We start from the raw sequence: 21,265 nt of genomic DNA on the forward strand, positions 1-21,265 counted from the left end.
GGAGGGGGGTGACGGCGTTTGCAGAGGTAGCACCCCCCCCCGCCACCCTCCACTGGTCCTGGGGTTATGATCTGAAAATACTTTGTGGGGAGTGGGGGTGTCAGTGGGGGGGGAACAGGTCGTCTGTGTGAGCCGTTTACCCAGCCTGCTCCCCAGGGGTGCGCCGTGACTCATGCCATCTAATTGGTTTAATAAGTAAGCCATCTGGGTGCTCAGAAGAAGAAGGGGCTGGGAACCCCCAGGAGAGGGTGTGCTGTGCAGATCCTACAGCCAGCCTAGAAAGGAGACCTCTAAAATCTGGGATGATGGAACTGGAGCCGGAGGGAGGGAGGGAGGGAGGGAGGGAGCGCGCACGTGCGTGCGTGTGTGTGTGTGCGTGTGTGTGTGTGTGTGTGTGTGTGTGTGTGTGTAAGGGTGTGTAAGGGAGGGGAGGCTCAAAGGCCATGGGCAGCTCACAGACTCTCCTCCTTCACTGCATCTTGTCGATACACTGGGGTCCTGGTGATATCCGTGGGGCCCTGGATTCAAACCCTGGCAGGCAGAGAGATGGAGGGGGAGGAGAGCGATGGATTCAGCAGTTCAGCCACCGTGATTGCTCTGTAATGGGGGCGGGGAGCAGCTCCGTGCGGTTAGCATCACTCTGTTCTCAGCCTACGCCAGCAGCCACAGGTTCGTGGGGTTTTGTTCTTTCTTTTTTTAATTTCCAGACAGGGGTTCACTAGGTAGCCTTGACTCCTGCCTCAGTTTACCCACTGTGCTGGTATTCTCTTCCCCCCTCCCTCCCTCCCTGCCTTCCTCCCCTCCTTCCCTCTTTTCCTTCCTTTCTTTCAAGGCAAGTCCTGGCTTGCAGCTCCTGGTAGGAACTCCACCACCCAGTCCCGTCCCTGCCTCAGACCGCAGGATCCGTGCAGCCGGGACCATGCCCTCCATGGCGGCACCCGTGCCCGGCTTGTGATTGGAGAGGCTTGATTGTGTCCATATGCTACCAGTCTCCTGCTTCAGTCTGTGGCTGCTTTTGTGGTACAGAGGACTGAATCCAGTACTTCAAGCGTTCCACTGCTTGAGCGAAGCCCCCGGCCTTCTGTGTTTTTCGCGTGGGTTGTTGCTTTGGGGTTTCTTCTTGGCACGTTGCTTTGTGTTCGACGGAGAATCTCACTAACGTGCGTCCTGCCTCGCCTCAACCTCCTGAGCGCCGGGATTACAGGCAGGCACCACTAGGCCCGGCGGAAGCTGGTTCTCTACGCCGTGGCCAGTACCCGGTGTATCCGGTCCGTGTGCCGATCCTGCGGCTTCCCCTTCCCTCCTGGGCCTTTCCTGGGCTTCCTTCCCACTGCCAGCTACTTGGCGCTGCCGTCACAAGGCCCGTAAACGTGCCAGGGGCGAGGGATGGCCGGGGCTGTTTTTGTGCAGTGGTGACCTCCAGGGAACCCTCCCTGAGCACCTCTGCCGGCCCAGGGGAGCACAACCAGCTCCCCAGAGACCCCAGAGGGGTAAACAGCGGCTGCTTTCCCCCGAGATTTAAGTATTGCTAGGACACAGACAACACTCAGGCGCCGCTGGACAGCAGAGGGAGACCACGAGGGAGCAAAATCAAAGCTGCTCTCCCTCCCTCTCCCCTCCTTCCCCCTCTCCAGCTCCCCCCTTCTCCCTCCCACCCTCCCCCTCTCTCATTTTCACAAGTACTTCCAGTAAGAGAAAGTTCCAGAATCCATTCAGGTATCAGGAAGGTAAACTGAGAGTCGTGGGAGATGAGACGCTGAGCTGGGGCCGCCGTACCAGGCTCTTCTCGCTTTTTATCTCCGAGACTGTCTTGTAGCCTGGGCCCCCTTCCAAGCCCCCCCTCATTTTTCTTCCACCCCACCCCACTTTTTGAGCTAAGGCTCAGAGCAGCCCTACCAATTTCTAAGTACTCGTAAGCGGCTCATCTTCATCGATGCCCTTTGATTTCCCAGCTATTCGGGAAGATAGGAGTCTTGAGGATCAAGGGTTCAAAGCCAGCCTGAGTAGGAAAGTCTGTGACATGCTTACCTCCAATGAACCACCCAAAAAGCCAGAAGTGGTTCAAATGGTAGAACACCAGTGGAAAAGCTCAGGGCTGGACGGCGCCCAGGCCCCGAGTGTGAGTCTTAATATCAGCACAAATAAAGAGGGGAAAAAAAAAGTAGATTTGACTTAGTGATTGTGCAGTGGTGATTTCCTTGCTCATTTCCCTCAAGGGACGGGGAACGCAGGGCGGGGGGGGGCACCCAGGGTCTTTTCTGTTCATGCGTCTTTAGTCATGCCCAGGGGGAGATGGTCAGGTCAACCGATCTGTACAATATAGATCAGGTCACCTGACCGCAGCCTGGCGACTCCGTCTCTCCCAACACTCATCTTTAAAAGCCATCATCCGATCTCGGAGAACGGCAGACGAAGTGACTGTGTTGGCCTGGGTTTCCAGGAAAGATTAACTAAAATCATTTCATTACCAAGGTCAGACCCGAGTATCTTGATAAGGGTTTCAGAAAATAGCTCGCTGTGTTGACAGCAAATGGCTTCTGGGGTTTTTATTTTAGCTGAAGTCTTGCTTGTCCCTGTAAACATAGCTGGAGCTTGGACCCCATCGACCAAAACAACACAAAACAGCACAAAAACCATCCTGAAGTAGCTCAGGCTGAGGGTTAACTTCTCCTCATCTTTGTGGGGTGACAGAAGGCCAGTAAATGCTCTTTTATCAAGTGACACCCTGCGTTGCCTGAAATACAGCGACGTGTTTGCAATCCGGCGAATAGATCCTCGTTTGTGAGGCAGACAAGGAAGCATACACGGCAAAGCTGTGCTGCTGCTTCCTCAGATCCGCTCGCCTCTGTTCCTCTGATGTAGTTAAAATCCTTCTCCTTTAAAGCTGGGAAGCAGGGGGCTCACACCTGTAATCCCAGCCACTCAGGAGCGGAGACACAAGGAGAGTGGCTCAAAGCCAGTGAGTGAAAGTCTGTGACAGACTCTTATCTCCAATGAGCCACCAGAAAACTGGAAGTGGAGCTGTGTGTGGCTCAGGCGGTAGAGTGCCAGCCCTCAGTGAACAATGCTCAGGACGTTGAACGCAGGCCCTGAGTTCAAGCCCCAGGACTGGCACACACACACAACAAAAAGTGTTTTTAAAAATGTTTTTCTGGCTCCATGGGTGGAATCCAGGGCTTCACACAGGCTGTCCGTGGCGTGGTTATTTAAAAAGGAATTGTTTAGAAGATAGTTTTTAGCCTAGAGAAATGGTATTTTTCTCCTTTCTGTGTAGAACGTGAAGATGACAGGGCTGGGGGCGTGGCTCCAGTGATGGGTGTGGCTAAACCGTGGGGCCGTGGCTCAGGTGCTGTGGGCGTGGTTCGAAAGATGGGGCGTGGTTGGATCTGAGTGGAGACGCTCACGGGTGTGACTGAGGGTGGGAATTCTGGCCAGCCCACCCTCACCCCTACCCCGGCCTCCCTGATCTGCTTCTCTGAGGTACCCTGTGGGCTCACCCAGAATAACCTTTGACCTAAGTTGGGAAAGCAAGAGGAGAGGCCGGTGGGCCGTGATGCCAACTGGAACAGTCTAGAAGAAGGGGCCAGTTTTTCCCGTCTTTGTCTTTGGTTTCTGCCCTGTTGCTGACAGACACTCCACAACAGACACTCAACTCCCAGAGTCGGGCGGCACCACACGCCTGCAGTCTCAGCAGGCTGGAGGCTGGGGTGGGAGGATTCCAAGTTCAAGACCGTCTCTGGTGCCGGGCTAGCCTTGGCTCCGAAGCAACGCTCTGTCTCAAGCAGACAAACAAAACAACCCGCGTTCAAAGTGGACTAGCGTCACTGTCCTGAGGGAGGAAGCTGGGAGTTTGCACACCTGTGTTCCCCCCAGCTTAGTTTCTGAGGCCCAGGAGGTGTGCAAATGGCTGGTTTCTCACCAGCTTCGTGTGCCAGGGATGAGCCCACCCCACACCCCTCCCCACGTGTGGGCTGCTGTGGTTCTCCACCACCAGCTCCCTTCAGCCCCTGCTTCCTTCAGATTGACTCAGTTTCCCACCAAGGGAACTAAAAGCAGGGAGACAGACAGACTGCGGCAGAGAGATCTGCGCCCCCCCCCCCGCGCCAGCCCCCCACGAAACAGTTCTCACAAAACAGCTCTTTTTATAACGGAAACAGCAGGATTTACCCTGCGGAGTGAGTGGATAAGGCGATGCACAGTGGAATATTACTTGGCCCTGAAGAGGATAGCAGTTCTGAACACATGTCACCATGTGGACATGTGCTAAGTGACAAAGGGCCTAGAGGTACTGGGAACTAAGTGAGCAATGGACGAGGTGGCGGTGTGCGGGCAGCATTTCCGTTGGGGGATGAAGATGGTGTGCGGAACCGTGCAGCCAGCTACCTGAAGCACGCAGTGGAAGGGAAGCCGGGGTGTCTCCATGGTAGGAGACCTTGCCTGGCATGCACAAGGCCCTGGGTTCAATACCGGCCTGGCAAAAGCAAAACCAAACCAGAAAAACAAACCCAAAAAGGTTAGTTAGAATGGTAACTTGTTTTTGGTGGCGGGGGGCGGTACTGAGATGGAGCTGGGGGCCCTGAGCTTGCTGGGCAGGTGCTCGGCCACTTGAGCCGTATCTCTAGCCCCCCTTTTTTTGTCAGTGGCTATTCCTCTCCTTGAGCGCGGCCGTCCATCCGCTGGGCGTCCGCGGGCTGGGAAGAGCCCTGTCCCTCTCTCTGCACTGGAGACTGAGACCTCCACCTTCCCGCTTCCGCTGCCCACCATTCCCACATTCACGGCGAGTGTGTCCCGAGGACTCAAAACTCCAATGGACCATGGCGAGGGTGGGCCTCGGGTGGCGGTGGACCGTGGATGGCAGTGGACCGGGGACAGGTTGGATGAAGTGGTCACGGGGGACATCTCTGAAGGTCACCCTATGCCCTGGGCCCTTCTCACGTGTGACCAGACGTCCCCTCCTCCAAAGCCAGCCCGGGCAGGAAAGTCTGTGAGACTCTGATCTCCAAGGAACCACCGGAAAACTGGACATGGTGCTGTGGCTCAAGTGGTAGAGCGCCAGCCTTGAGTGGAAAAGCTCAGGGGCAGCGCCCAGGCCCTGAGTTCAAACCCCATGACCCACCCAAACAAAAAAACAAAAACCATGAAGCCTCTCAGGCTGGGGTTAGGTGGGAAGCTGGGATGCCTGCTCCTGGGGAAGTAGAGGCATGCAGGACCAAGGTTGTCCAGGGGGGAAAAAATGATCACAGTCCCATCTCAACAAACAAGCTGAGTGTGGCGGATCATTCCCATAACCTTGGTACATAGAAGGTGGAGGTAGGAGGTAGGAAAGTCCTGGTCAAAGGCCAACCCTGAGCAGAAGCAAGATCTGTTCGAGAGCTTGTCCACAGGGTACTGAGGCCTTCTGATGGTGGTCATTGGTGGTCTATGCTGGTCATTTCTGGTCATTGCTGGTCTTTGCTGGTCATGGCTGGTCATGCTGGTCTTTGCTGGTCATGGCTGGTCTTTGCTGGTCATGGCTGGTCATGCTGGTCTTTGCTGGTCTTTGCTGGTCATGGCTGGTCAATGCTGGTCATGGCTGGTCAATGCTGGTCTTTACTGGTCATTGCTGGTCAATGCTGGTCATTGCTGGTCTTTACTGGTCATTGCTGTCAGCTCCTCCCAGCCTGAGTGCAGACTTAATCTGTGATTATAAATACACCAGGCCCTTCCTATCAGCCTGTTCTGCTTCTCCTCCCTCCCTCCCTCCTCCCTGCCCCGTATCAATGCCTGGTTGATATAAAATCACATCCGGGTAACTTGAACCTTCTGACCTTGGAGGTTGAGGGCCTGCTCACCTCCAGGCCCTCTCTGGGAGGCCTGTCCTAACGGACCGGACCTCCTCCCGACCCTGCACCCAGTTCACTTCCAGGCCTTTCCTAGACCAGCATCTGGTGCGGTGGGAACCATACGGTGCTATGTCAAGCCAAGAAGGGCAGGCTGACCTGAGCCCCGCCCCGCCCTCTCCGCCACTTCCCGACAGGCCACAGCTCTGCCACCTTCCCTGCCGCTCTGCGTCTCCTGGAGGAGGTACGGGGAAGAGAAGTAGAAGAAAACGGGGTGCTGGCACCCACGCCTGCCATCCCAGCTACTCAAGAGGCTGAGATCTGAGGATCGAGGGCAGAAAAGTTCGTGAGACTCTGATCTCTAGTTTTGACCAGCCAAAAGGCAGAAGTCGAGCTGTGGCTCAAGTGGGTAGAGCGCCAAGCCCTGATACTGGCACAAGAATAAAACAAAGCAGAAGAGGACTGGGAGACCTCTCCCCTCCTCCCAAAGGTCCTGGGGTTGGGCCAGGCCTGCCCTCTGCCCTGGACATGTGTTAGGAGGATTAGTGGGAGCGGGAAGTGGAGCCCAGAGTGAGTGCCCTGCCTTGGTCGGGGGAGCAACCTCAGCTGGGCCTGTGGCGAGTCACCTGCGTCAGACTCGGCAAGCGGGGGAAGCTGGCCGCTGTCCACATCAGATTAGGCGCCCTGCTTATTCCCAGCCAGAGGCAGAGAGGAGACAGCGCACCCGAGGCTGAAGACAGCAGTTTCCCGTAGCTGAAGACAGTGGTTCCACGTAGCTCTATGGCAGAGCACTTGCCTGGCATGCTGAAGGTTCTGTGTTCGGTCCCCAGCATGCACCCCTGTGTGTGTGTGTGTGTGTGTGTGTGTGTGTGTGTGTGTGTGTGTGTGTGTGTGTGTGTGTGTGTGTGTGTGTGTGTGTGTGTGTGTGTGTGTGTGTGTGTGTGTGTGTGTGTGTGTGTGTGTGTGTGTGTGTGTGTGTGTGTGTGTGTGTGTGTGTGTGTGATTATAGCTGGTAATTGGGGAGGAGTAAGACAGAAAAGACAGCGCCGGTGGCTCACACCTGTCATCCTAGCTACTCAGGAGGCTGAGATCAGAGGATCAAGGTTTGAAGTCAGCCCAGGCAGGAAAGTCTGTGAGACTCTCTGACAAACCACCAAAAAGCCAGAAAGTGGAGCTGTGCCTCAAGTGGTTGAGCGCCAGCCTTGAGTGAAAAAAGCTCAGGGATAGAGTCCAGGCCCTGAGTTCAAGCCCTAGGACTCACTCACACACACACACACACACACACACACACACATACACACACACCCCTCCAGCTCACTCACTATGTGTGGGTAGTGGAATTATGTACACGAGCTTTTGCCACAAACCTCTTGCCACTTAACTGCTTTTGTGACTTTGGACAGAATTGTTGACGACTTCCAATTCTGGTTTTCCCATAGGATTTTTACACCGCAGAGAATAATCCAGCCTTGCATCAGGGAGGCTCGGAGTTCAGTTGCCAATGCTGCAAAGAAACAAAGAAAAAAAAAGAGGTCTGTTGTCCCGGAGGTGGTGGATTAGGAAGGACTTAGCTGCACTCCGGGCAGGGCCTGAGCCACCCTGACTTTCCTGTTGCCCTTTCCAGCTTCCTGCAGGCTCTCCCCCCCACCCCAGGCTGTGGCCTCACAGCCTTGTTCTGCCAAGGACACGTGGTGGCCCCAGCGTCCTCCAGGAACAGTCCCCCCCTCCTGGGAGATTGGGGGCTGCTTCCTGTTGCTTGGAGAGCAGCCAGGGTGTCCTGGATGCCAGGCCTCCTACAAGAGACACAGGCTCTGCTCAGCATCACCTGTCGCCAGGTTTCATCACCCTTCCTCTCCCCTCGAGCCCTTCCCAGGACAGATCCCTGGGTCTCTTCCAAAGAAATCCCCCGCCACCGGGTCCTTGTGTGTTGCTCTTCCTGCATGCTATTTATTTTGTAGTGGGGAGCGGCAGTGAGACCACTCAGTCTGCAATGAAAATGTAAAAGATTTTATTGAGCAAAAAGTGCTGATGCACCAGAACCGCGTCTGGAGTCTGGATCCCAGGAAACGGCCCACATCGGCTTTTAAGCATTTGGGGCTAGGGTGGGGAAAAGGGGAGGCTGGGTGCTGGTTTTAGCCAATGGTTGTTACAAGAAATGTGCACCTGAAGTTTAAATTTCCCGCCACGGTTTTGCTGGCAGGAAGCAGGGGAATAGAACAAAGGGTGGTGATGGTTCTGCTGGGTTAGGGCGGACATTGCTCAGAAAACAGCAGAAGCAGAGTTCCAGAGTGACAGGGTTACCGAGTTGCAGAGTTACAGAGTTACAATTAGTTACTAGCTAAACTAACTAGCTAAAGTAACTAGCTAAAGTAACGAGTTACCAGGGAAGTCTTATCCACAGCACACTTACATTTATATCTTAAAATCATTCATTATCCATTTTACACAATCCAAATCAAATATCATATTCCATCTTTACAGCTTCCACCGTATCATTCCTCCCTTTGGTTTTGTCAGGGGTCAAAGATTTGAATATCCTTAGCTAGGAGCATATATTGGGAACACAGGACCATGAGTTTTACAGAACTAAATATATAGATATATTTAGTTATGCATTTTAGTGTACAAGATCCTTTACTTATTTGTTTATTCATGTTTTTATTTGGTACCAGTCCTGGGGCTTGAACTCAGAGCCTTAGTGCAGTCCCTGAGCTTTTACCCTCATGGCTGGTGCTCTACCACTTGAGCCACAGCCCCACTTTTTTTGACATATTTAATCAATGTGTTTACCAGGCATGGTCCCACTGTCCGGGCTATTAAAATTATTATTAGAGGCCCTGCTAAGGTCGAGATAAAAGCCCTTAGCCATGGGTTCCAATCAAAGAAGCTTCCATACCAATTTGAGGATCGTCGCCAGGTGTCCTCATTGGCACACAGGTCCTCTCTTACTCTGGCTAAAGTGTCTCTAATTATATCAGATGGGTTTGTATAAAAGCAGCAGGCTTTTCCTAAGGACATAAACCTTGTTCTATGAAAAGGAAGTCTAGTGCCCAGCCATTTTAGAGGATTATCTCTGCCAAGGAGACTACCTGGCTTTTTAGCCAGAGGGTCTTTCAATGCTTCTAAGACTACCTCCATGCTTAGTTCTCTGAGATTGTTGTCTCCAGTTATCAGGGCTAGTGTTCCCCATGCTGTGAATCCTGCAATCCCTACTCCCACCAGTAGCTGACCTAAAAGCGGGCTGCTCAATGAACTAAACCAGCGTCTAAGTGGAAATAGGCCCGCACCACCATACAGATAGACATAAAGAATAGTTTCACATCAGTACACCAATGTGACTCTGTATATAAGCTCCATTTTAAGACATACTTGTATCATTTGCTATATACTTAAACTGTCTGGGATTTGTCATCTTCCCTTAATAAGCATTTCAGGACACCCTTACTTTTAAAATACTTTCTTATTAAAGGAAACTTTTTTTTTTAATCCCTGTGGGGCTTGAACTCTGGGCTTGGGCACTGTTCCTCAGCTCTTCAGCTCAAGGCTAGTGCTCTATCACTTGAGCCACAGCACCCACTTCCAGCTTTTTCTGTTTATGTGGTGCTGAGAAATCGAACCCAGGGCCTCATGCTTGCAAGGCAAGTGCTCTACCACTGAGCCACCTTCCCAGCCTGAAACCATTTTTTAAAATTCCTTTTCCAAGGCTTTCTTTACTAACCTCTTTCTTTATAAGTCCTTGAGCTTCTTTGTGGCTAGAGTTTAAAACTGCTCATTTTCCATTGGCCGGTGGAGCCAATCTATCTTAGAGCTGCCTCAAGGTACCACTGAAGTGGAGAAGCTTGCTAGATTTTAAGGCTAAGAGTGGGGCTGGGTCTCATTCCTCTTACTACCTCCACTGATAAAGATCTCTCCTTAAAGCAGGGCGCTGGTGGCTCACTCCTGTGATCCTAGCTACTCAAGATGCTGAGATCTGAGGATTGCAGTTCAAAACCAACCCAGGCAGGAAAGTCCATGAGACTCCTATCTCCAATAAACCACTAGAAAACCGGAAGTGGCGCTGTGGCTCAAAGCGGTAGAGTGCTAGCCTTGAGCTGAAGAGCTGAGGGACAGCGCCCAGGCCCAGCGTTCAAGCCCCACGACCGACCGGAGGGGGGAAAAAAAGATCTCTCCTTTACAGCCATTGTTGGCAGCTGTCTGGTAGGGGAAGGAGATGTAAGGGATATGGTATTCTGGGCTCACCTACAACCAATGAGACAGGGTCTAGTCTGCCGGGGTCTGCACTTTAACACACACCCAGGAGGAAGCAGGTCATTACCACACCAGAGCCAAGCTAGGCTGTGACTATAGAGTGGATTTCCAGTCCCCTATGCCTTGAAGTGCCTAAGGCAAGCCAGAGATGTTGTCCTTGTCCTCAGTATCCACTGTGAGAGTAGAGAGGGTTAATGGATATCGCCAAAAGACACAAGATCTTAGTTTCAGGAGACCCAAAGCAGCTTTCCACCAGGAATCAGACAGGAGTTTAGTCCCCGTTCGCCATGGTGGAGGTGGTCAGGGTGAGGATGTAGACTTCCCCTCCAGACGACTGTCAGGCTGTCTTTGAACTTTACAGAGGAGTGGGCAGCTGCGCCAGGGTCTCTCAGCGACCCCAGTGGACTGTCACACCTCATGCTGGGCTGTAAACTTCTACCTAGACTGGTTAGAGTTGCATGACGTAGGCTTGGCAGGCTGGTGTCCAGCTGGTCTTTAAGGCAACCTTTTAGGCAGTGGCCAGGGACAATTTACCAGGTGACAACTTTTTAAAACTAGATATTCCACATTTACCTTTTAGCAACTGCACAAACTTTTTCTTGGGCGATGGCAGTATAGCTTGTTCAATACTCCAGTCTGCAAAAGCATTTTTCTGGCTGGCTGGCTGGGGAACCTGATCTCCGGTGACCCCAACAATACCTAAATTATTTGTGTAGGCTTTTAAACAGATCTCAATAGGAACACAATCCCAGGTCCACAGAACTCTTTCCTGAACAAATGAATCCATGTGGCTGGTGCCCACCCAAAATTCATTGTCCATTAGGGCTTTAAGCACATACAGGGGGTTGGGATTTAAACTACCCCATTTGACAACCTTAGCTTATCCACTATCATAGATGACTGGCAAGTTTCCGCACAGTTATGAAGTAGACAAAGAAGGGCATGAGAGGGCATGCTTGCAAACTATCTTCCCATGACCTCCCGGCTCTGATCAATTTTTGAAGGGCCACGCACAAATGACTCCAGGATCTGACACTACCTCTGCCATCCAAGAAGTGGCTTACGGCCTCAGGATGCTCCATCATTTGTCAGGGTCCCAGGAGTGCCTTTCTCCATGCTGGGATAAATGCACTCTTGGCATTTTCCTTGGCTGATGGCTGGACTTGAACTCAGGGTTTGAGCACTGTCCCTTAGCGCTTCAGCTCAGGGCTAGCACTCTGCCACTTTGAGCTGCACAGCAATTCCAAAGCTTTTCCAGTACTCTGCTGGCTGAGTAGAGGTGACAGTCTCACAGGGACCTTTCTCTGCCCAGGCTGCCTTTGAACCAGTTTTCAGATCAATGAGTCTCATAAAAGGCCACTTTACACTGAAAGCAACAAGGTGGTCAACGTAGAAGTAGGTTTGTAAGCATGCTCTTACCTGGGACTTATTAAGGGCCAAAGCCCTCTGTGAGCCTGCTGGAGACTGTTACTAAAACCTATCACGACAAACTGAAAGCGCAATTGAACAGTCGTTTTAGTAGTTCCTTTTTTTTTATTTTTATTTTTATTTTTTATTTTATTTTGGGCGGTTGTGGGGCTTGAACTCTGGGCCTGGGCGCTGTCCCTCAGCTCTTCAGCTCAAGGCGAGCGCTCTACCACTTGAGCCACAGTGACACTTCCGGTTTTCTAGTGGTTTATTGGAGATAGGAGTCTCACGGTCTCTCCTGCCCGGGCTGGCTTTGAACCGTGATCCTCAGATCTCAGCCTCCTGAGTAGCTAGGATTATAGGCATGAGCCACCGGCACCCGGCTTTTTTTTTTTTTTTCATTTTCAAACAAGCATTTAGGACAGTTTTACTTTCTTATGTCCAAGAACCATTTCTGATTTTTTTTAAGGCCTGCTACTAACTTCTGTTTTAACACTTCACACTTCAGTTTTCATTTGCAGTTGAAGGACCCTTTGACATCTTGAGGCACTAGGCGCACTGCTGCTGGCTCTAAGAGGGCCTTTTTTTTTTCAGTCTAGTTACTGTCTAGAAAACAAAATCTTTAGGAAATTCTGAACTCAAATAGCAGTTTTCTTTAATGCAAGAATTACCAGCACTAGTACCGGACCAAGAATCCAGACTTGACATCTTTTTACCTTTTAAACACATCTAATTGCAGAATGGCACTGAAACCAAATTATATCATGCAGAAAAGAATTTTAACCCTGTTTTTAAAGCCTTTAATTTTTTTTAATACATCCAAAGGGAAGTTTTATCAATACCAATCACATCATCATCATCATCTCTCTCTCTCTCTCTCTCTTTTTCTTTTGTCAGTCATGGGGCCTGAACGCTGGGCCTGGGCGCTGTCCCTCAGCTCTTCACTCAAGGCTGGTGCTCTACCACTTGAGCCACAGCGCCACTTCCAGCTTTTTCTGCTTATGTGATGCTGAGGAATTGAACCCAGGGCCTCATGCATGCAAGGCAAGCGCTCTACCACTGAGCCACCTTCCCAGCCCCATCATATCTCTTTACCATCAGGTTTTCAGTGTCCATCCTTTTCCACCATGCATGGACTCCCCACTACGTGTGGAACAGAGGCTTTATCATGACATACTAGGAGTCATGGCTGCTGCCTAAGTAGTAGATAAGGGGCCCTGCAGCTGCCCAGACCTGAAGGTTACTCTCAGGGGTCTTGTTGCCTTATATTGTAGTAGGAAGACCCCTACTCAGGCAGGCAAGCCCACCTAGTCGTCCAGAGTGACAGAGCCCACTGCAACAAAGTTTTATATTAAAGAAGCAACTTTATTGAGGAGGTTCCTACACTGACCGGCCAGGGCCGCAGCACAGGCTCAGGAGCTGATACTGCGACCATGAGCGGCCCGCGTGCTTAGGTTTTTATTGGCAAAAATCACAAGATGAAGCCTGGTCATGTAGGCGACCAATGAGATTTTCACACACCCAAAAGATTGCAGAGTCATACCAGACCACACGCAGGTGGCCAGTGGGGTTACACTTTGTCACATAATGGCTGTTTAAACCAGCCTATCACTTTTGGTTTAAATGACTCGCGAATTCAATGGTAAAGCGGAGCTTAAGGTAAACATACACAAAGGTGTTTAGTAGAGTTTAACATAAGCATGTGAAAAAGGTAGAGTTTATAGTAAACTGGGGATGTCGCCAGCATGCCAGCCAGCATGCCAGCATGAGCGGGATTAACCGGCTACCTGTTTAATCGGTCAGTCTTTAACAAAACAATGAAGGTGGGTTAAGTTAAGGGGAGGCATTCTTTTCATTGGGCTAGTTGGAGCCAAGGTTTTTGTTTTTTTCTATAATCCCTAAAACAAAAACAAAACCTGTAAAGAAGCTGTCCCAGCCCCAGTCTCCTCTCAGGGCCTAGTTCAATATGGTGGTAGCTGCCCCAGAGAAGTGCCATCCCAAGGTAGAGGTGTTTGTGGCTGATTATTTACTGGCTGGTTATCTACTGCTTTTACTACAAGGGCCCAGTGTTGCCTAGAAAGGGGTATGCCAAGCTATAGGAAGGGAACTCATTAAGTTAACAGGTCCTTTATTGGTTTATCCTAAGTTTTTCCTATCCTGAAATACCCAAGCAGTTTTAGGTAGACAGAACAGGCAGTCTTTAGCAATAGTAAACAAACCTTACATTTAAATTTTGAACACTTATTCCCAAATTGAATCCCACATCTCCGATGCCTGTCTGCTAAGCCAGATAACTTGATTATAGTGTAAACAGCTTTATGCATTTTAAAACACCAGATCTTAAAATACCATTTGTTTTGATTTTAAAGAATCCTTAGAAAGCCTTTTAAAGTTTCTCGTTAAAACAATGCAATAACTTTTTTTTTAAACTTTTGGTAATGTCCACACCTAATAACCTTCCCCCCCCCCCCCCAATCTTACTCTTGCAGATGACAAAAATTTAGGACAAGACCTTTTAACCGAGCACTTTTGCTGGGCTATATTTTTCCAGGGCTCACTTGTTTAGGTAGGCATTTTACCAATTGGTCTTTAGAATACCTCCAGTTGGAGGAAGGCTGGTGGGGGGAGGGGGTCACCTGAAACTAAACAGGACTAGATGACTGTCTCTGAACCAGGCTCACAGCAGTCTACACCCTCCCCTCAAGCAGCCTCCACAGGGAGAAAGTGCAACCTGAGGCTTATGGGGGGGGACTAAACCAGTCCTACAACATTCCATGCCCCATCTCTTGACTGGCGCTGCTGCACGGGGAGGGGGAACATAGCTGGAACCTCTACTTCCCCAGAGATGTCCAAATAAATCACAAACACAACAACAACAACAACCAAGAATCCACATGTAGACTGGTACCAACCCTAAACCAGAACGAGATAAGGCAATAACTGAAGGCTGCATTGGGGCCTAGTGGGCCCCAGCTCATCCCTACCAGAACTCTGTGCAGCTCCCACTCAGCAAGCTGAATCCAGAGTCCGCGGAGTGAGCCTGCCACTCTCACCCAGAGCCTCCCTACCTCAGAAAAACGTATAAGGAGACAGGACAGAGAAACAGAGACTTAACCCCAAAAGGTTTTTTGGTTTTTTTTTTCTCATGGCATGTCTGGCACCCATGAACCAGCTGATGGAGTGGTGGAAAGACCACAGGGCCCTGAAAAGTCTCGGGGGGGGGGGCGCCTCCCCTGTGGAGATTTCCATCCCCCCAGCAGCCAGCCCACTGAGGCCACCACCAGTGGACTGGGCTCAAGGAACCCAGATGCCTGACCCATGTCCTTCTGTTGGTAAATGGAAGGGGCCACACAAACACACACAAAGACAAGGAATGGACAAACACGTGGCCACACAGACAAGAAACCAGATCTGATGTGAAATAAGCCAGGCTTAGATTGGAACCAGATTCAAACTCAAACCCCTGCTCGGTCACACCGGACAGGACAAATGAGGGCCTGGGGCATCCCCCAGAGACCTCTGACTCCTAGATTAACACTGCATCCAGCTTTCTCATGAGTCTCCCAAACTTGCGCACTACACAAACTCACTCACCTCCAGAGGTTTGCAAACTTTTCGCTCCTCGACTCCAATAGCAAAAAGGCAGGTGCTTCCAAACATGCAAACGAGCTCCTCAGCCTTAGTGGAGCCCATAGTCAGCAGAATCCAGGAACAAAAAAGCAGCATGCCTCCGAACATGTAAACGGGCAGCCCGGCCTCAATCGGAGCTTGTGGCCACCAGAACCCTCTTACCCCGAGGGTCATCACGCTGTCAAATCTCGCTGGGGCCTCCAGAATGTAGTGGGGAGGGGCAGTGAGACCACTCAAGTCCACAGTGAAAATGTAAAAGATTTTATTGAGCTGATGCACCAGGACCACACCTGGAGTTGGGATCCGGGGAAACGGCCCTGAGGGCCAGCCCACATCAGCTTTTAAGCATTTGGGGCTAGGGTGGGGAAAGAGGGAGGCTGGGTGCTGGTTTTAGCCAATGTTGTTGCAAGCAATGCGCACCTGAAGTTTAAATTTCCCACCAAGGTTTTGCTGGCAGGAAGCAGGGGAATAGAACAAAGGGTGGTGATGGTTCTGCTGGGTTAGGGCTGGCATTGTTCAGAAAACAGCAGAAGCAGAGTTACAGAGTGACAGGGTTACAGAGTTGCAGAGTTACAGTTACTAGCTAAACTAACTAGCTAAAGTAACTAGCTAAAGTAACGAGTTACCAGGGAAGTCTTATCCACATCACACTTACATTTATATCTTAAAATCATTCATTATTCATTTTACACAATCCAAGTCAAATATCATATTCCATCTTTACGTCCTCCACCATATCAATTTCTTTCCTTTAAAAAAAAAAGTGAGCTTGTATTAGCTGTGCAGAGGAGGGCTTCATTGTGACATGCCCATGCACTCTTGCAGGGGTCCTGATCACCCCTCCATCCCTCCCCCCTCCCCTCTTCCCTTCTCCCTTCTCCCTTCTCCCCTCTCCCCTCTCCCCTTCCCCCTTTCCCTCCCTCCTCCTCCAGGCAGTTCCAGCAGGTCTCATTGCTTTGTTTTCAAACACCGGTATAAACTACATTGACCCCATCCATCTTCACTCCCGCCCCCCTGCTCCCCTTCCCCCTTTCCCTTGCTTCCCAGCCATTCTTTTGTAGTGTATTAATCGCACCAAGGTGTTCCAGCACGGCGGCGTTCAGGCGTGCAGGTATTTCATTTGGTTTAGGATAGCCCTCTCTCTTACTGCTTTTTCTCACCCTCCCTCTTTTTATTTATCTTTTTAAGGTCCACATTCCTCATGTGAGAGAACATATACTTTTCCCAGGCTTATTTCACCAAACACGACAGTTTGGGGTTCTATCCATTTTCTTGCAGATGACATTTCTCCATGACCGAGTAATGCTCCCTTATAAGTATGTGTACAGGGCGAGGAACTTGGCTTAGTGGTAGGGTACTTAGCTAGCATGCATGAAGCTCTGGGTTCAACTCCTCAAGCGGCACTGTGGCTCAAGTGGTAGAGTGCTAGCTGGAGCACAAAAGCTGAGGGACAGTGCCCAGACCCTGAGTTCAAGCCCCAGGACTGGCACAAAAGAAAAAGAACCCTATTTGTATATACCTATATGTGTATATACACATGTGCACATATGTGTATTCTATGCCCTCCTGTGTGCATATATTGTCTACACACATGTGTACACACACATGTATCCCGTGTTCTTTATCCTAACCCCTAGCCTAATTCCATGGTTCACCACCTGCACATGGTGATCACCTCTTTTCTTCTGCTTGGCTGTGTCTAGTAGAGTGGGGGGCTCAGACCTTCTGCACCCCAGCCCCCCTCGGCCATCAGAGCCTTGGTGGGGCCGGTGACCCTCCACCTGCAGCTTGGAGAAGGCTGGCCCACCCCTTTGCTTCTCAGCAGCTGCTGCCCTCCAGTGGGAATCTCAGGTCTCTTCCTCCGAGAGAGAGAGTGTGTGTGTGTGTGTCCTGGGGCATGAACTCAGTCTCTGGACACTGTCTGTTGGCTTTTTGGCTTGAGGCTGGTGCTCTATCACTTGAGCCACAGCTCCATGTCCAGCTTCTTGCTGAAACAGAGTCCTCAGGCTGTGTCTTGAGTGCTCACGCATTATGAGCCGGAGTCAGTGAGCTGCGTTCATCTCACTGTGCCTTTGAGGCTGATGCCGCCCCCTTTTTGTTCTGCTTTTCTCCCCTCTCCATTGAGAGGCAGCACTGGACAGGAGGCGGTTGGGTGATACCCAGGGGTTCAGAGATACCACATTTTCCTGCAAAGCCTGGATGATAATCTCCCCCCCTTCCCCCCCCCCCCAGCCTTTGAATGCTCTGCCGGGCTCCCAGCCTGCAGGGAAGTTGGCAGTGCTCCAACTGATGGTGAATTTGATAGCCCAACTTTTTGCCAGGGGCCAAATGTGTCACCTGAGATCGGGGTGTCAGTCTCCTGGCACAAATGTGACACCTGTCGCAGGGGGCGGGGCCTGGCTTCTGGTGCCTGTGGTGGCCATGGGAGGGAGGGGCTGGCCGATTCCCCCAGGCAAGCCACCAGGGTCAGTGGTTAAGCCTGCTCGTTCGTTAGCTCCCGGATGATGACTGTCTGAGGATCGGCTGACAGGATTCATACAGAGGCCAAGACTGGGTGGAGAGACCCAGACACACAGCACCCTGCATTAGTCAGTACTTTGCAGGAACTTCCAAGTATGTGTCAGTCAAAGAGGAGATGTTCGCTATTGGTATGCACCCCCTGGTTCTCTGCTCAGTAAGGGAGAGCTGCTGGCTCTTTGCACGTGTGTGTGCGCATGTACACACACATGTATGTGTGTGTGTGTGTGTGTGTGTGTGTGTGTGTGTGTGTGTGAGTACTGGGACCTAAACTTGGGGCCTTGTGCCATCGCTGAGCTTTTCCCACTCAAAGCTGGCACTCTGCCACTTGAGCCACACCTCTGCTTCTAGCTTTCCGGTGCTTCACTGGAGATAAGAGTCTCATGACCTCTTGTCGGCCCAGGCTGTCTTTGAACTGGGATCCTCAGAGTGGCTGAGGCCCGGCCCTAGTGAGTCTTTCTCCTCCCCCTTGAAGTCTGCAAGAAGGGTGTACTTGCCCACTGGGCTGCTGAAGGCCGAGCTGCAGATGGGACCTGTTCCCAGAGGCTGGAAACTTCCAGGCTGGCCAGGGCCCGGCCCAGTGGGAGGGTCTGGCTAGCTTTTACATGGCTGACTTTTCTCCCCATTATCCTCCACCACCACCTCCACCACCTCCACCACCTCCATCACCTCCATCACCTCCATCACCTCCTCCTCCTCCTCCTCCTCCTCCTCCTCCTCCTCCTCCTCCTCCTCTTCCTCCTCCTCTTCCTCCTCCTCTTCCTCCTCCTCTTCCTCCTCTTCCTCCTCTTCCTCCTCTTCCTCCTCTTCCTCCTCCTCTTCCTTCTCTTCCTCTCCTCCTCCTCCTCTTCCTCTTCCTCTTCTTCCTCTCCTCCTCCTCCTCCTCCTCCTCTTCCTTCTCCTCCTCCCCCCTCCTCCTCCTCCTCCTCTTCTTCCTCCTCCTCCTCCTCCTCCTCCTCTTCCTCCTCCTCCTCCCCCCCTCCTCCTCCTCCTCCTCTTCTTCCTCCTCCTCCTCCTCCTCCTCCTCCTCCTCCTCCTCCTCCTCCTCCTCCTCCTCCTGCTCCTCCTGCTCCTCCTGCTCCTCCTCCTCCTCCTCCTCCTCTTCCTCCTCCTCCTCCTCCTCCTGCTCCTCCTCCTCCTGCTCCTCCTCCTCCTCCTCCTCCTCCTCCTCTTCCTCTTCCTCCTCCTCCTCTCCTCCTCCTCCTCCTTCTCCTTCCCCTCTTCCTCTTCTTCTGTCCTGGTCACAGCACTCAGCCTTGCACACAGGTTAAAGGCAGTCACACCAGGTGGAAGATGGCTGTACAGAGCTGAAGCTTAGTTCTGAACACAGCCAGGATAGCTAAGGATTCACAACCAGCCAGCAGAGGGACAGACGGACAGTGGAGAGACAGTGACCATGAGGAGACATGTCAGGGAACGCTGGCCGAACCGACTTAGCAGCATTCTTGTTAAAACAAAAACTGGGCTCGGCCCGCCCAGGGACAAGCGAGGCCCCAGAGAGAGCCTGGCCCTTCCCGTGGCCACGGCTCACTGACCATGCGCGGGTCACCTCTCAGAAAGCGTGCCTTGTGACACTTGCCACCCTGTGGCGCGCAGGTAGCATTTCTCTTTGCTTCCCAAGATAACGGTGTTTGGTCCTAAGAGCAAAGCCAAGGTGCAGAACGGGGGGGGGGGGGGGCTGTGGCCCTTCTTCCTTCATGCCTGAACCCCAGAGGACAGGTGCCCCTCCCTGACCCCCGACAGAGGCTGGGAATGGACGGCTTTCCCTTGAGTGCTGTATTCCTCACCCCACAGGGGCAGCGGAGATGGGGTCCCAGGAAGGGCTGCCGTGTGGTCTAATCTGGGGGGAGTGGGAAGGATCCAGCTCTGACGCTGCACACAAGTCGTGTTCTGGGACTTTGAGCTGCTCGCTCCCCGTCTGTAAAATAGGAGGCATCAGACTGGATCGATCCCATGCGGTGCTTTTCCTGTATTCTTTCTTTTGGTAGTTACTGGGGTGAGGATTCTACTCAGGGCCTTGGCTTGCTCGGCCACTTGGGCCTTGTTTCTAATCCCTTCTGCTTTAGTTATGTGTCTCAGGGAGGGGGTGTTATTTACGTATTGATTGATTGATGCATGCGTGCATAAATACCGTAGCCGGAAACTATAGGCTGAGATGTGATCTCACAAACTTTTTTTTTTGCCCTAGCTGGCCTAGAACCAGGATCCTTCTATCTCCGCGTCACACACAGGGCTGCGCACGACACTGCCAGTGGTTGAGATGGGGAACTCTCAAACTTTTCCCCCTGGCCGGACCCCACCCAACTGTCCTTCTGACCACCTCCTGAGTAGCCAGGATGGCAGGAAGGAGCCACTAGGCTGAGCCTTGCAAGCCTGGCAAGCAGCTGCGATGACGGTGCCTGAGAGATGCAGCCCGCACATCCCAGGGCAGTTCCCAATGCCCGCGGCTCCCGCCTGCCAGCCCAGCTACTCAGGAGGCGGAGAGCTGAGGATCATGGTTCAAAGCCCGCCCAGGCAGGAAAGGCTGTGAGACTCCAATGAAGCACCAGAAAACGGGAAGTGGTGCTGTGGCTCACGTGGTAGAGCGCCAGCCTTGAGCTGAAGAGCTGAGGGACAGCGCCCAGGCCCAGAGTTCAGGCCCCACGACTGACCAAAAAGAAAACACCTCTTCCCCCACCCCTGCCCCACTCCTGCCTTCCAGAACATGGCGCGCTCTCTCTCTCCCTCTCCCTCTCCCTCTCTCTCTCTCTTCCTCTCTCTCCCCTCCTCTCTCTCCCTCTCTCTCTCTCCCTCCCCCTCCTCTCTCTCTCCCCCTCCTCTCTCTCCTCCTCCTCTCTCTCCCCCCTCTCCCTCTCCCCCTCCTCTCTCTCCCCCCTCCTCTCTCTTCCCCTCCTCTCCCTCTCTCTCTCCCCCTCCTCTCTCTCTCTCCCCCTCCTCTCTCTCTCTCCCCCTCCTCTCTCTCTCCCCCTCCTCTCTCTCTCTCCCCCTCCTCTCTCTCCCCTTCCTCTCTCTCTCTCCCCCTCCTCTCTCTCTCCCCCTCCTCTCTCTCCCCCTCCTCTCTCTCCCCCTCCTCTCTTCCCCTCCTCTCCCTCCTCTCTCTCCCTCTCTCTCTCCCTCCCCCTCCTCTCTCTCCCCCCTCCTCTCTCTCCCCCTCCTCTCTCTCCCCCCTCCTCTCCCTCTCTCTCTCCCCCTCCTCTCTCTCCCTCCCTCTCCTCTCTCTCCCCCTCCTCTCTCTCTCTCCCCCTCCTCTCTCTCTCCCCCTCCTCTCTCTCCCCCTCCTCTCTCTCTCCCCCTCCTCTCTCTCCCTCTCTCTCTCCCTCCCCCTCCTCTCTCTCCCCCTCCTCTCTCTTCCCCTCCTCTCTCCCTCTCTCTCCTCCTCCTCTCTCTCCCTCTCTCTCTCCCTCTCTCTCTCCCTCTCTCTCTCCCTCCCCCTCCTCTCTCTCCCCCCTCCTCTCCCCCTCCTCTCCCTCTCCCCCCCTCCCCCCCACCCCTGTACACTCACATGCAGCTGACGGCCACCTCTGACGTTCTTCGTGCTTAGGCTGGATCTTGACGCGTGGCCCAGGCTGGCCTTGACTTGTGATCCTCGTGCCTCGGCCTCCCGAACGCCTGGCATTACTACGTGTGCCTCGGATCCCGGCTGC

General features: G+C 52.5%; 1 protein-coding gene across 1 annotated transcript in view; it reads left to right on the forward strand.

The window, feature by feature from the left end:
• Window positions 1-21,265, forward strand: part of B4galnt3 (beta-1,4-N-acetyl-galactosaminyltransferase 3) — a 57,058-nt gene that overhangs the window by 17,397 nt on the left and 18,396 nt on the right. The window lies entirely within an intron of this gene.

The sequence above is a fragment of the Dipodomys merriami genome, unplaced genomic scaffold (assembly GCF_024711535.1).
Source record: "Dipodomys merriami isolate MVZ:Mamm:240054 unplaced genomic scaffold, mDipMer1.0.p SCAF_368, whole genome shotgun sequence".
Classification (NCBI taxonomy): domain Eukaryota; kingdom Metazoa; phylum Chordata; class Mammalia; order Rodentia; family Heteromyidae; genus Dipodomys; species Dipodomys merriami.